The sequence below is a fragment of the Oryctolagus cuniculus genome, chromosome 15 (assembly GCF_051225735.1).
Source record: "Oryctolagus cuniculus isolate XC-2025 breed Fujian yellow rabbit chromosome 15, ASM5122573v1, whole genome shotgun sequence".
Taxonomy (NCBI): Eukaryota; Metazoa; Chordata; class Mammalia; order Lagomorpha; family Leporidae; genus Oryctolagus; species Oryctolagus cuniculus.
Genome location: NC_142881.1, coordinates 75,622,054 through 75,634,625, shown reverse-complemented (window position 1 = coordinate 75,634,625; position 12,572 = coordinate 75,622,054). Strand labels below are relative to the sequence as shown.

Here is a 12,572-nt window from a genome sequence, read left to right as displayed (position 1 = left end):
TCTGTAGCCACCATGGTCCACCATGGCTGATAGCACATGGAGCAGAGATGAGCCATTGCCAAACTCTGTCCAAATTGCAAGAGCGTGTTCTAATAAATAAAACAATGGTGAGTGATTGTTGCTTTAAACTACTGTTTTTGCAATGATTTTATGATGCAGATAGAGATCATTGAAATGGTTATTAACTTCGCTTTACAGATGAAAAATCTAGGGTATAAAGAAGCCTTGGAACTTGCCCAAAATGATATGACCAAGAAGCGGCAGGTGCAGAAACTGAAGCAGAGTGTGAGTGCAGAGCTGCACATGGTTCTCTTCTTCCTTTGAGGAGAGCCTGGAGAAGCCTCCCCCTTAGAATGCTTCCCAGTGTAGGAATGAACTCCAAGAATGCCCCAGACACATTTTAGCAGGCTTATCATGTGATCTTATATAAAGCAGGTGGATATGACTGTCCCTACCTTGCAGATAGGAAAACCAAGGCTTGAGCATTCAAGTAATGCGTTCAGGTTTGCACAGAATAGTTTGAGGTGGAACTAGACTTGAACTGGTTGCAGCTCAACCACCCTTCATAGCACACAGTCCAACCACACCTCCTGTAACCCCTCTGCACTGGCTCTGTCATACTGTGTGAGCCCTCCCACCCTTTCTCTAAGAAGCTCAGCCACCATCCTGTGGATGCTTTGAATGTTAGACACCCAAAATGTAGTATCCTCTTATTGTTTCCTCTTCAGACACCACTAAGTCATTATTCCCAGCCATGCCAACCCCCGTGGTGGGCAGGTGGGAGGATTTTCTGCCCTCACCCCACTCGTGTGCAGATTGGGCATGAGCCCCTCAGCATCTTGGGGACCAGAGGCTTGCTTGCACCAACTGTGTTAAGGAGTTGACTCCAGGTGGGCTGTGCAGGGAAGTGTTCCTAAGTGAGGGGCTGGGTGTTTTCCTAGTGAAAGCAGGTGACAGAATTTTGAGTTAGAGGCACTGAGGTGGTGCCTATGGAACCACTGCTGGTGGAGGAACATCCGCTGAGTGGATGCATCTTGAGCTCTGGGGCTTCCCCTTGTTGGCTTGGTGTGCTTCTCACACCTTAGATCCTGCTCTTGGCTCAAGGCATATCCCAGAAGCCAGGGCCCTGGAAGGGTAATGTGAGAGTAGCTATGAGAACATGGGCACATTGTGACCAGAAAAGGTGGTCATCGGTCCCTTAACTGGAAGCCCACTTTTGCTTCAATCTGCTCATACGTGGAGTTGGTAATCGTGCCTACCTTAGAAAGGTATCACCACAACTAGAGAGTTCATATATTTGGAAACAAAAAATTACTTTTTTTCCTTCCTGTCTTCCTTTGGTAGAAAAAGAGGGAGGGAGGGAGAGAGGAAAAGAGAGAGGGAGAGAGGGAGAGAGAGAGAATCTGCTGCTTCACTCTCCCCAAACCTGCAACAGCTATGGATGGGCCAGGTCAGAGCGAAGAGCAGGAAGCTAGAATCACAACCCCAGCCTCCCACATGGGTGACAGGGACCCAGCTGCTACAACTATCACCATTGCCTACCAGGGTTTGTCTGCAGTGGCAGGAAGCTGTTGCCAAGAACCAGAACTGGGAATCAAATTAAATACTGTGATATGTGATGCAGGCATCCCAGTCTTAGCTGTCTCAACTGCTATGCTACACATCTGCTCCAGGAGTTCATACCTGTGTGGTTGTCAGAGCAGCACCTTGCATGACGTGTGTGTTTGGGGACTAAGAAGGATGGAACACACAGCTCCGTGTATAGGACAAATGGATACATGGCTGAATGCTTGTGGCTGGGGATGAGAAAGAGCAGATGTGGTGTAAGCTGGGGACAGAGTGCAGGTGAATAGCACAGGTGAGGGTTGTTTCCAAGCAGTGCCCCACCCTACATGCCCTTGCACCTGCACAGAGGCTTCTGCAAGGTTGGGATATCATGGCCCTCATTTGAGGGATGAGATGACTGAGACCCTGGGCCAGGGGAGGGGCCTGTGCCACCACAGAGGGGGTTTCTCCCAGTTCTTTCCCATCTACCTCAGCAGGAGTGGGGCCTCTGGATGGGCCTGGGTGATGGAGCTCCTACAGCCCCCACTGCATGTGCATTTGGGCTTGCTTTGTCTTCTGTGTTCCCTGGAGAGGTGCCCAGGTGACCTGCACAGAGGCACCGTGGCAGAGCCTGAGAAGGGAACGTGGCACCTCCTCCGGCTCATTTCAGTGTGCTCACCCTTAGCCACATGAATCCACTGCTCCTCCCCTGTAGAGCAGAGGCTGACGGGGCCCTGGGAATCCCAGCTGGCTGTGACTGGCTCTCACCATTGGAGCATGGTAGAAGTGACACAGCAGATGTTCTGCAGCCTCTGTGGACTGCACAGCTTCTGCCTTACACTGCAGAGCTCCGGATGGAATCTATGGCATGGGAAGAAAAAGACCAATTCAACTCCATGGTCTTAGCTGACCCCAGCTACCCATCGATCTGCCACAGAGTGTCAGTCCCTTAGCTCCCTGACTTGTCGAAAGCAAGAAAAGGCGGCTGCTTTAAGTACCTAGGTTCAGGGTGGTTCCTTCTGCTGCCGTGGGTAACTGAAACACCTGTGCAGGTCACACCAGAGTCTGGGTGCCTTTCTCCACCAGCTTCGGAACAAGGGACTCTCAAGAACATGTTTCCTGAGGAGAACAGGAGGAGCTGGTGAGAGGCAAAGACTGAAAACTCACAGGCACATGATTAGGCGGCTCCAATTACCAGGAATGGCTGTTGGGTGCAGAAAGACTCAGCCAATTCAAAAGCTCTCTAGGAGAAAATCAGGACGATTAGGAAACTAAATTCAGCACCTCTGATATGCCGCTCATTTCCTACGCAGCCTGCAAATAACCCTTTGAGGTAAGGAAGGCTGTAGTTTCATTATTCTGCAGGTGGAGAAATCCTCATAGCATCAAGGAGGCTCCGTTATGGGCTCAAGGTCACCCAGTCTGTAATGTGAGGAAGTAGAATTTGAGCCCAAGTATGACTCAAGGCCATCCTCTATCCACTGTGCCTGTTGTCCCTGCCTCTTGGAGGGATCTCTTCCCACAGCACTGTGTCTTTCCCCGCCATTGCCTTGAGGATGCCCTTCCTTTAACCAGCAGTGGTCTTCATGCCCTTCTCTGTAACGTCAGTATCACATCTCGCCCTCTGCCCTACCTTTCCCCGTCTCCTAGACTCAGAGGCCCACCCTGCTTTCTTTTTATTTTATTTTTTTATTTTTTTATTTTTTTGACAGGCAGAGTGGACAGTGAGAGAGAGAGACAGAGAGAAAGGTCTTTGCCGTTGGTTCACCCTCCAATGGCCGCCGCGGCCGGCGCGCTGCGGCCGGCGCATCGCGTTGATCCAATGGCAGGAGCCAGGAGCCAGGAGCCAGGTGCTTTTCCTGGTCTCCCATGGGGTGCAGGGCCCAAGCACCTGGGCCATCCTCCACTGCACTCCCTGGCCACAGCAGAGAGCTGGCCTGGAAGAGGGGCAACCGGGACAGAATCTGGCGCCCCGACCAGGACTAGAACCCGGTGTGCCGGCGCCGCTAGGCGGAGGATTAGCCTAGTGAGCCACAGCGCCGGCCCCACCCTGCTTTCTGTTCCTCCGCAGGGCATGCCCCACGCCCTCTGCTCAGGTGTAACCTGTTATTTTAAGTACTTCCTGTAATCCTCTCCCTTATGGACTTCACATTTCCCCAGGACACAATGGGGCTTCCTTCATCCCTGGCACCTGTGCCTCTCCCATTCTGGGAGGTGCTAGGCTTCGACCCGTGCTCCTTTAATCAGTGGCTCTGTGGATGATTCAGTGGAAGGAGCAACTCTGTGATCCCTTACCTGGATTTGGAAAAACGACACTTCTGTTGGAAGGAGCCCCTGCCTCCACTCTGTTGAAGTGTCTGGGTGGTCATGTAGGCTGGTGGGATGTGGATCTTGGCTACAGACTGAAGTTTCACTAGATGGCTGATCTCATGGGTGAGAAGGTCCCAGAACTGAGTGAAGCGGAGTGGATTTAGAGCATCTCTTTGTAGATCTTTGGTCCTGCAAGCTTGAGAAGGAAATTGCATGCGTGGACGCTAGTGCTGGTGGGAAAGTGCCCCGAGGAGCTTGCCTGCATCCACGTAGACCACTCTGGTGCAGGTTGGAGCCGTGACTGATAGGCATATTGGAAGAATACCTGACACCGTCGTGGGTATGAGAGGAAGGCAGGCCTGGGAGGAGTGCCTGTGCGGTTGTATTCTTTTCCTTCCCTGCTTGCCCAGAGACCCTGTGCATGGTTTCCGGTTGCTTCTCAGGGTCTGATGAGGTGCCCTACCCTACATACCTTGGGATGTAGCTGCAGCATGCGACACTCCTTAGCTGAAGTCTGGAATCCGCTCTTCTGCACAGAACTTCTGGCCAGCAACACCCTCTTGTTTCCAGGTCATCTCTTTCATTGTTTTGGGGAGAAGGACCCAAGGAACTGGCACATGGGGCTCCTTGTGCATTTTCTATGTCGGGGATACATGGCCTGAATCTCAAAGTAGTTTATGTCTTTGCCTCTGCATTGCAGGCCTCTGTCCTGGCCTTGCCTGCTCTGGCTGGGCAGTACCCTCCCTCTGTCCACATGCATCTGTCCAGGGGTCACGCATGCTTGTGTTTCTCAACTCTTTGTAGTAAAGGGATGAGTGGTTTTATTTTCAATCTGTCTACAACTCTTCCTTTCATAAAGCCTAGTAACAGGCATTTCAAAAAATAAAATATAATGAATACAAAATAGAAAAAATACAAACCTCTCCCTGTAGAGTGAAATGAGATGACATAGTGTTATCTTTGAGGCTGCCAGAAGTTTTCATTTCTCTACTTTATCTCATTGAGGCCTGGAGATAGTTTGAGGGCTGATGCTGGCCCACAGATTACACTCTCAGTAGCACTGAAGTGTGGAATGTGGGATACCCCAGGGGACAAGTGGAGATTTCAGAAGGTGTATGGTTTGCTAGAGCTCCCTGTGTTTTTATTTGATTTCAATTATTTGTAATGCATTGTAATTCATATTTATCTGGTAAAGGGTTGATGCATAATATTGTTTTAAGTACAAAAACCCTTAGAGGAATGGAAAACTAGCTTAAATTATTTGTAATAATTTTGTAAAACTTTGCAATGATTTTGTAATAACTTGCTAAGTAACACTGGCAAGGCAAGTGTGGATAACAGCAGGAAAACAGCAGAGTGGGCATTTCTTCAGATTGTTGTCTGAGCTCCCTGTCAGCAATGCTTTGAGTTAAAAAACAAAGGTGGGCATTTGGCCTAGCGGTTGACACCACTTGGGATGCCCACATCCCACGTAAGAGGGCCTGGGTTTAAGTCCTGGCTCTGTTCCCAATTCTGCCTCCCTGCTAATGTGCACCCTATTGGGGGACAGGGGTTGTAGCAGTGATGACTCAAGTTCATGGGTTCCTGCAACCCAAGTGGGAGACCTGGATTAAGTTCCCAGCTCCCGGCTTCAGCCTGGTGCAGCTTCTGGGCAGTGAATCAGCGGATGGGAGTTCTCTGCCTCTAGCTCTAGCTCTTTCACTCCATCTCGCTGCCTCTCAAATAAAATAAATGAATAATGTTTTATTCTGACATGGCAAGAAGCTGATTTTAAAATTCTAATTTTCAAAAGAATGTTTTAAAATATCAAATTAAACTGACACTCTTTAACGATGGACTTTGCCTTAAGTATATGGGAGAACTTCAAAAATGCTGTAATAATGTAGGTGAGATTGCAGTAGAGGGGCCAGCATTGTGGAACAGTGGGTGAAACCAGTCCGGTGCTGCCAGTATCCCACATTGGAGCACCAGTTCAGCTCCATGGTAATGTGCCTGGGAAGGCATTAGAAGATGTCCCAAGCGCTTGGGCTCCTGCAGCCACAGGGGAGACTCAGATGGAGTTTCAGGCTCCTGGCTTCAGCCTGGCCCAGATCTGGCTGCTGCAGGCACTTGGGGAGTGCACCAGTGGACTGAAGATTGGTCTCTCTTTCTCTTTTGGTCACTCTCTTTCTCTCTCAACCTATCTTTCAAGTAAATAAAATAAGTCTTTGAAAACTTTGAAAATAAGATTAAAATGTGGACCGTGTTTCCCAACATAAGCTCTGTCAAGTTCAAGACACTTTTGTAAGTGATGCGTGCAGCCATTTAGTTTATCTCTAAATAAGTGAGAGTCCTGGGCTTTTAACCCGTGCTCATGCGATCTTTTCTACACAATTCACTGAAGAAAAATGGGTTCCTTTAAAGAGTTCTTAAGGTTAGAAGACAAAGTCAGAAGGAGCCAAATCAAAGGCCCAATGATTTTCCTTTAAAACACTTGCAGAATTGCCCTTTTTGGTAAGCAGTCTGAGCAGGAGCATTGTGGTGGTGGAGAAGGATTTGCTGATAAAGCTTTGCCAGGCATCTTGCTGCTAAAGCCTTGGCTGGCATCTCCAAAGCAGACTCAAAATAAGCACAGGTTATCATTCTTAGACCCTCCAAAAAGCCAACCAGAAAAATGCCTAGAACATCCCCCAAACTGTTGCTGCAGCCTTTGCCCTTGACCAGTTGAGCCCCTTTTGCTTTGACTGGACCACTCCCACCTCTCGGTAGCCACTGCTTGCATTGTGCTTTGCCTTTGGGATCATACCAGTAAAGCCAGGTTTCATCTCCTGTTGCCCTTCTTGGAAGAAATGCTTCAGCATCTTGATCCTCGTTATTTAGCATTTCCATTGGAAGTTCCGTTCTTGTCTGCTGCTGACTATGGAGCAGAAAATTTGGCCTGCTTTAATTTTTCAGCCGGGATTGTGTAAGCTAATTGAATTGAGATGTAGGTGGTGTTTTGTACCATCTCACCTGGTTAGCATTGGTCCTCTTCAATTAGGGCATGGACAGGGTTAATTTCTGCCTCACAAATTGAGGTGGATGAGCTGCTGCAACAGATAATGCATCCATGTGTGAACTGCCGATTTCTTTGGGGGCGTTGTCCTCCTGCACTTTTTGGTGCTTTCACCATTCTTCCATCAAGCTTTGCCACAGACCTGCTGTTTATTCTTACTAGGCATTTAGCAGAATTTCTGTTGCTTTGTTAGGGGCTCTCTCTCTCTCTCTTAAGAAGATTTATTTATTTATTTGAAATGCAAAGTTAGAGAGAAAGAGCTCTTCCATCTGCTGATTCACTCCTCAAAACACAGATGGCCTCAGCAGCTGGGGCTTGGCCAGCTTGCAGAAAGGATCCTAGAATTCCATCGAGGGCTCCCTTGTGGATGGCAGGAGCCCATGCACTTAAGCCATCCTCCACTGCTTTCCTAGATGTGGTAGCAGGGAACTGGATCAGAAAAGGAGAAGCTGGGACTCAAACCATCACCCATATGGGAGGCTGGCATTGTAGTTGGCTGTTTAACCTGCTGAGCCACAGTGCCAGTCCCTTTAGGGCTGTTCTTCTTAGTGCTTTGAACTAGATCTTGTGCAGGCATGGCATCACAAGTTAGTATGTGTTCACTTTGGTGCAAAGCATAGAAATACATGCATGATTTTTTTCATAATATATGTTTTCCACCAATTTTTGAAGAACCCTCATATACTGGGTCTTGAAATAGTCATGTTGGGTTCCTGAACTAGGACCCCGACACGTCGAGATGCGCACCCCAAAGACTCAGATTCCAAACCAGTAGATGCAACACGCAAGAGGATTTATTCAACGTCTGCGCAGACGGGCCTCTCGACAGCACAAAGCCATCCAAAGAAGAAGCCCCAAACAGTTGTTAATGAGCATTTTTAAAGGGAAAAACCACATAATTTACTTAATACACACAATTTACACGCTAATTGGAGGGTTTAAATGATACACACACGATTTACACACTGATTGGAGGATTTAAATGAGGGGGTTAGTGGAGGGAAAATTTTTCTGGCTATCACAGGAGTCACTTTAAGACTTTAGGGTGGGATATCTGCTGCTCACCAGAAGGTGCTCTGCAACTAGGAGTTATCACAAAGCCTCGAGGTGGGGTTCCTGCTGCTAACCACATCTCAAGTGACAGCTGGTGCCTAGGGCTCTTTCTAGGAACTAGCACACTAAGTAGGGCAAAGGTTACTTCTAAGAACTAACTCACTAAGTAGGACAAAGGTTACTTCATCTGGGCCGGAGGGGAATGGCTCTTCACCCCCCCCCCTTTTTCTTATGGGCAAATTTTAATCTTAAAATTTATGTGCTTCCTTTGTTCCAGAGGGGTTGGTACTGTTGGGTGAGTACTAGAGCTTGCACAGTAGACACCAGGCTTCGTATGAACTGGAGTAAACAGTTGAGGATGCACAGACCAAAGGTTAGAATCAGGAGGAGGATAATGAGGGGGCCCATGATTGAGGATACAAGGGTGGTCAGCCAGGGTTTTGTGTTAAACCATCCTTCAAACCAGCCTTGTTGAGCCTCTCGTTCCCTACGCCTCTTGTCCAGCCTAGCTCTAAGTTTTGTCATGGAGTCTTCTATGACTCCTGAGTGGTCGACGTAAAAACAGCACTCCTCGCCTAGGGCTGCACAGAGGCCACCCTTCTCTAGGAAGAGTAGGTCAAGTCCTCTCCTGTTCTGAAGGACCACTTTGGACAGAGAAGTAAGAGATTCTTTTAGCCTGGTTATGGATTGTTCTAGGGCCTGAATGTCCTCATCAATGGCCCCTTTCAGTTCATTGTAGTATTGAGGACCTTTAACTAGGGCCGTTACCCCAGTCCCCACTCCCGCCAGACCTAATAGGACTGCCAAGGTTAGGGAGGCCGGCTCTCTGTGGAAACGAGTGGGATGTTTGTCATAGAACTCTTCTAGGGTGTTAGTCGGATGGTACATTATTGGGGACACCAGCCGCACCATAACGCAATAATCCTGGGTGGCATTAAGAACTGAGGGAGACACACAAGGAGTGAGTCCCGTATTACAAGCCCACCAATTGCCGTAGCCCGGGCTAACATAAGCATAAGTTGCTAACTGTACACTGGGGATGGTGTTGTTACATAGTTGGGCATGGGACGGGGGAAGGTTCCCCACACAGGTTCCCTGACCGGAGACCTGGGTCAAAGTGAGTCTGGGCTGCATTCTTTCCCATGGGCATTAAACACCTCTAGTAGCGTTGTAGGGTTCAGTGACTGCTATGCCTTCATAATATGGTGGACTGGAGGTCAGGCAAAGCCAGCAAGAGGAGGTCAGGTTGGGATTGGCATGATTAATAATGGAATAAGCCCGTTTTATGAGGTTGTTTAACCCAGCTGCTGGAGGATGGCCCGCACCTGGAGCAGCGCCGCCGGTTGCTCTCGATCTGAGAGAGGAACTTGGTCTCAAAGATGCCCCTCGTCTTGAGTGGCTCGGAGACCTGCCCGTGGAAGAGGAAGCCCTTCTTGGTGAAGTCGATGAGGATGTTGCAGACGATCTCCCCCAGGTACATGCCGCTGATCATCTTCTCGTACCTCTGCTTCCCAGCGTTTAGAGAATATTCGTCCACCAGTCGGTCATAGATGGTTCTGATGTCATCCAGACAACCGTTGTCACCAAAGGCGCCCCACTCCATGTTGATGCACATCTGCCCCTCGTTCCCCTCCAGCATCTCCACGTTCCTCATCTCCTCCATGTAGCAGGCATTGCAGCCCGTCCCTACAATAAGTCCAACCTCGCAGGTGGGCTCCTCGTAGGCACAGGTCATCATGGTGCCCACCGTGTCATTGACCATGGCCACCACATCCAGGTCAAATTCCTCTCTCCTTTTGATGGCGTCCCTCAGTAAAGTGGCTACATCATGACCCACGCAGTCAGTTGCCTTGAAGCCTTTGGTCCAGGTGACCAAGATTCCCGCGTCCAGACTCGTCTGCTTGCAGGGGAACGAGAATGTGAAGCCCAGTGGCATCCGCGGGCCCTTGATTCCCATGTAGTCCAGGAAGTTGGAGATGCAGGAGACGATGTGGTCGAACAGCTCTTCCCCGGTGCCCTGCATGATCTCCAGAGGGATGGCATAGATCTTGTTTTGCATCTCCACTGTGTGCTTCTTCCCGCTATGGATTTTCACCAACAGGACGCGGAAGTTCGTTCCTCCGAGATCCAGGGCCAAGAAGTCACCGTTCTCGGTGCCGTCGGGGGTGCTGCGGACGAAGGAGGGCAGCATCTTGACCACGGCCTTGTCGTGCGTCTGCCTCCTCAGCCCCGCCTCCATCTCAGTCCGCATCCTCTTCTTCACCTCCAGCAGCATCTCCTTGGTGAGGCGGAAGTGGGCCAGGGTCTCCTCTATCTGCCGGTGCTGCTCAGCCAGGCGGTAGGCCACCGCCGTCACCATGGCAGCCCCCTTGCCGCTGCCACTCTCCGACAGCAGGAAGTGCACATCGGAGTCAGGCACCAGGCGCCTCAGGGTCTTGTGGAAACGCCGGGAATACTGTGGGTGTGTCTTGTACAGAGAGCCGTCGACACCGAGGGTGGTGCGTAGCCGGGGCGTGCCTTTGTTGTCCCGCAGGCGGTTCAAGATGGCGCCCAGCGTGGCAGCTGCCAGGTTGGCTGAGCGGAACGAGACAATGGTGCACACATGCTGAACAGAAATACAGTCATCGTCAGACGGCTCCACTCCCAGGCGGGTCAGGATCTCTTTGGCGTTGTGGAGGCCTTCCTTATTCTTTTCGATGGCTGACACGTCGCTGGTGTTGAACTTCCCTCGGGTGAGCAGCTCTGGGGTGATTCGCCCTTCGAACAAGAGGCCATCTTTGGCCATCTTGACCTGGATCAGCCGGACCAGCTCCCCCATGTACATGCCACTGACCATCTTCTCGAACAGCTGCTTCCCCGGGTTGAGCAAGCCCCGGTCGATCTCCCTGTCAAACTCAGTGCAGATGTCTTCCAGGGCGCCGTCGTCGCCGAAGGCCCCCCACTCCGTGTTGATGCACATCCTGCCCTCGTCACCCTCCACCAGGTCGATGTGCCTCAGCTCCTCCATGTAGCACGCGTTGGTGCCGGTGCCAATAATCAGGCCGACTTCACACTGCTGGTCGTCGTAGCCACATGTCATCATGGTCCCCACCGTGTCGTTCACCACAGCCACGATGTTGGCGTCATAGTCCCCTCGCTTTTTGATGGCTTTGTTCAGCAGCTTGACCACATCTGCCCCTTCCACGCCGCTCGCCTTGAATCGCTTTGTCCAGGTGATCAGGACAGCCTTGTCTATTTTTGATTGTCGGCAAGGGAACGAGAAGGTGAATCCTACGGGCAGTTTCTTGTCCTTGATGTTCCTTTTCTCCATGAAGTCTCCCAGGCATTCAGCAACATGATCGAAAAGCTGGCTCCCGCTGCCATGCACGATGTTCTCGGGGGTTGCGTAGGCCTTGGACTCCATGTGGACATTCTGCTTCTTCTCGTGATTCACTTGCACCCGCAGAATCCGAAAGGAAGACCCCCCGAGATCCAGGGCGATGAAATCTCCCTTTTCGGAACCATCAGGAATGGACCTTACAAACGTTGGCAACATCTTGACTGTGGCTGTTGGGTTAAAATCCCGGGAGAGACCATTCTTCATCTCCTTCTTGAAGCGAGTCATGATATCTACCAGAGTTTCATCGGAGAGCCGCATGGCGTAGAGATACTTGTCAATCTTCTTGATCTGGTCATCCTTGAGCTTGGTGAAGTAGTAGGCCAGGAGCTGCGCGGCGATCGTGCTGGCGGCCGGGCGCGCGGAGCGGCAGGTGGGCGGCCGGGCGAGCAGTGGTCCAGTTAGTGAAGGAGGTTTTGCTGTTAGAGGGGATGGTGCTTCCATTTGGCTGATGTTCAGAGGAGATGAGGCTTTTGCATGGGGCGCTACAGATGTATAAACTCCTCGGGTTGGGGTATTATGGCTTGGGGTGGTTGTTCAAGCCCGGACAGTTGCCCCTTTTTTTGCGTTTTAATAGTGGGGGTCCTTGTTCTGCTAGGACCAGGTTGGGTCCTACTGGCACTGGGTTTGGGCTCTTTATGCTCAGCCAAATTGTAAAAATGAGACCCTTATCATGGCCATTTTGGTACAATTGGAGGCCCCATTGTTTACCTGCTACCCACTTTTGGTAGTTTTGTCCTGCTTCTGTGAAGGTTATGCTAAAGAGGTTACTTGTAGGACCCCCCCGCTTGGTGGGCCCCGCATAACCCTAATGAGATCCAGTTGGAAAAGGGTTTCTAGTACATAGTTCCCATGGTTTTGCAACCCCAAGCCTTGCAAAAGAATTGTTCTTCCCCGCCACAATTACGTTTGTAGGAGTCCTTTCTATCTCTCTGGGGGCACACATAAAAGTCATAGGTTTGGAGGGAGGCTCGAAAGTTGGGCTTGTTACATCTGGGCAGGTGGTGGAGCCTAGAAGGTCCCAGGATAATCCCCATTTTTAGACCAGTAGGTCCCGCATTAGTTTCCTCAAGGGAAAATTCCTCCGGGACTTCCCAATTTTCCGAGCCATCCGCCAGGTCACACAAGTCCGGGGTGAGGGGGGCCACCGTGTCCAGGAGGCATGAGGTAGCTGCGGGACCATACAATGTTACCCGTGGCCGACACTATTTGCCAAGTTAGGTTTTGGGGGGCATGAGGAGCTTTGGCCGTCAC

The 12,572-nt window shown here is 50.5% G+C and overlaps 1 protein-coding gene and 1 pseudogene across 1 annotated transcript in view; one reads left to right on the top strand and one right to left on the bottom strand.

Moving 5' to 3' along the window:
* LOC149122076 (glutamate receptor ionotropic, delta-1-like) overlaps positions 1-12,572 on the top strand; it is a 298,789-nt gene that overhangs the window by 115,634 nt on the left and 170,583 nt on the right. The gene's annotated exons all lie outside the window — the stretch shown is intronic.
* Positions 9,238-11,711, bottom strand: LOC127488764 (hexokinase-1 pseudogene; annotated as a pseudogene).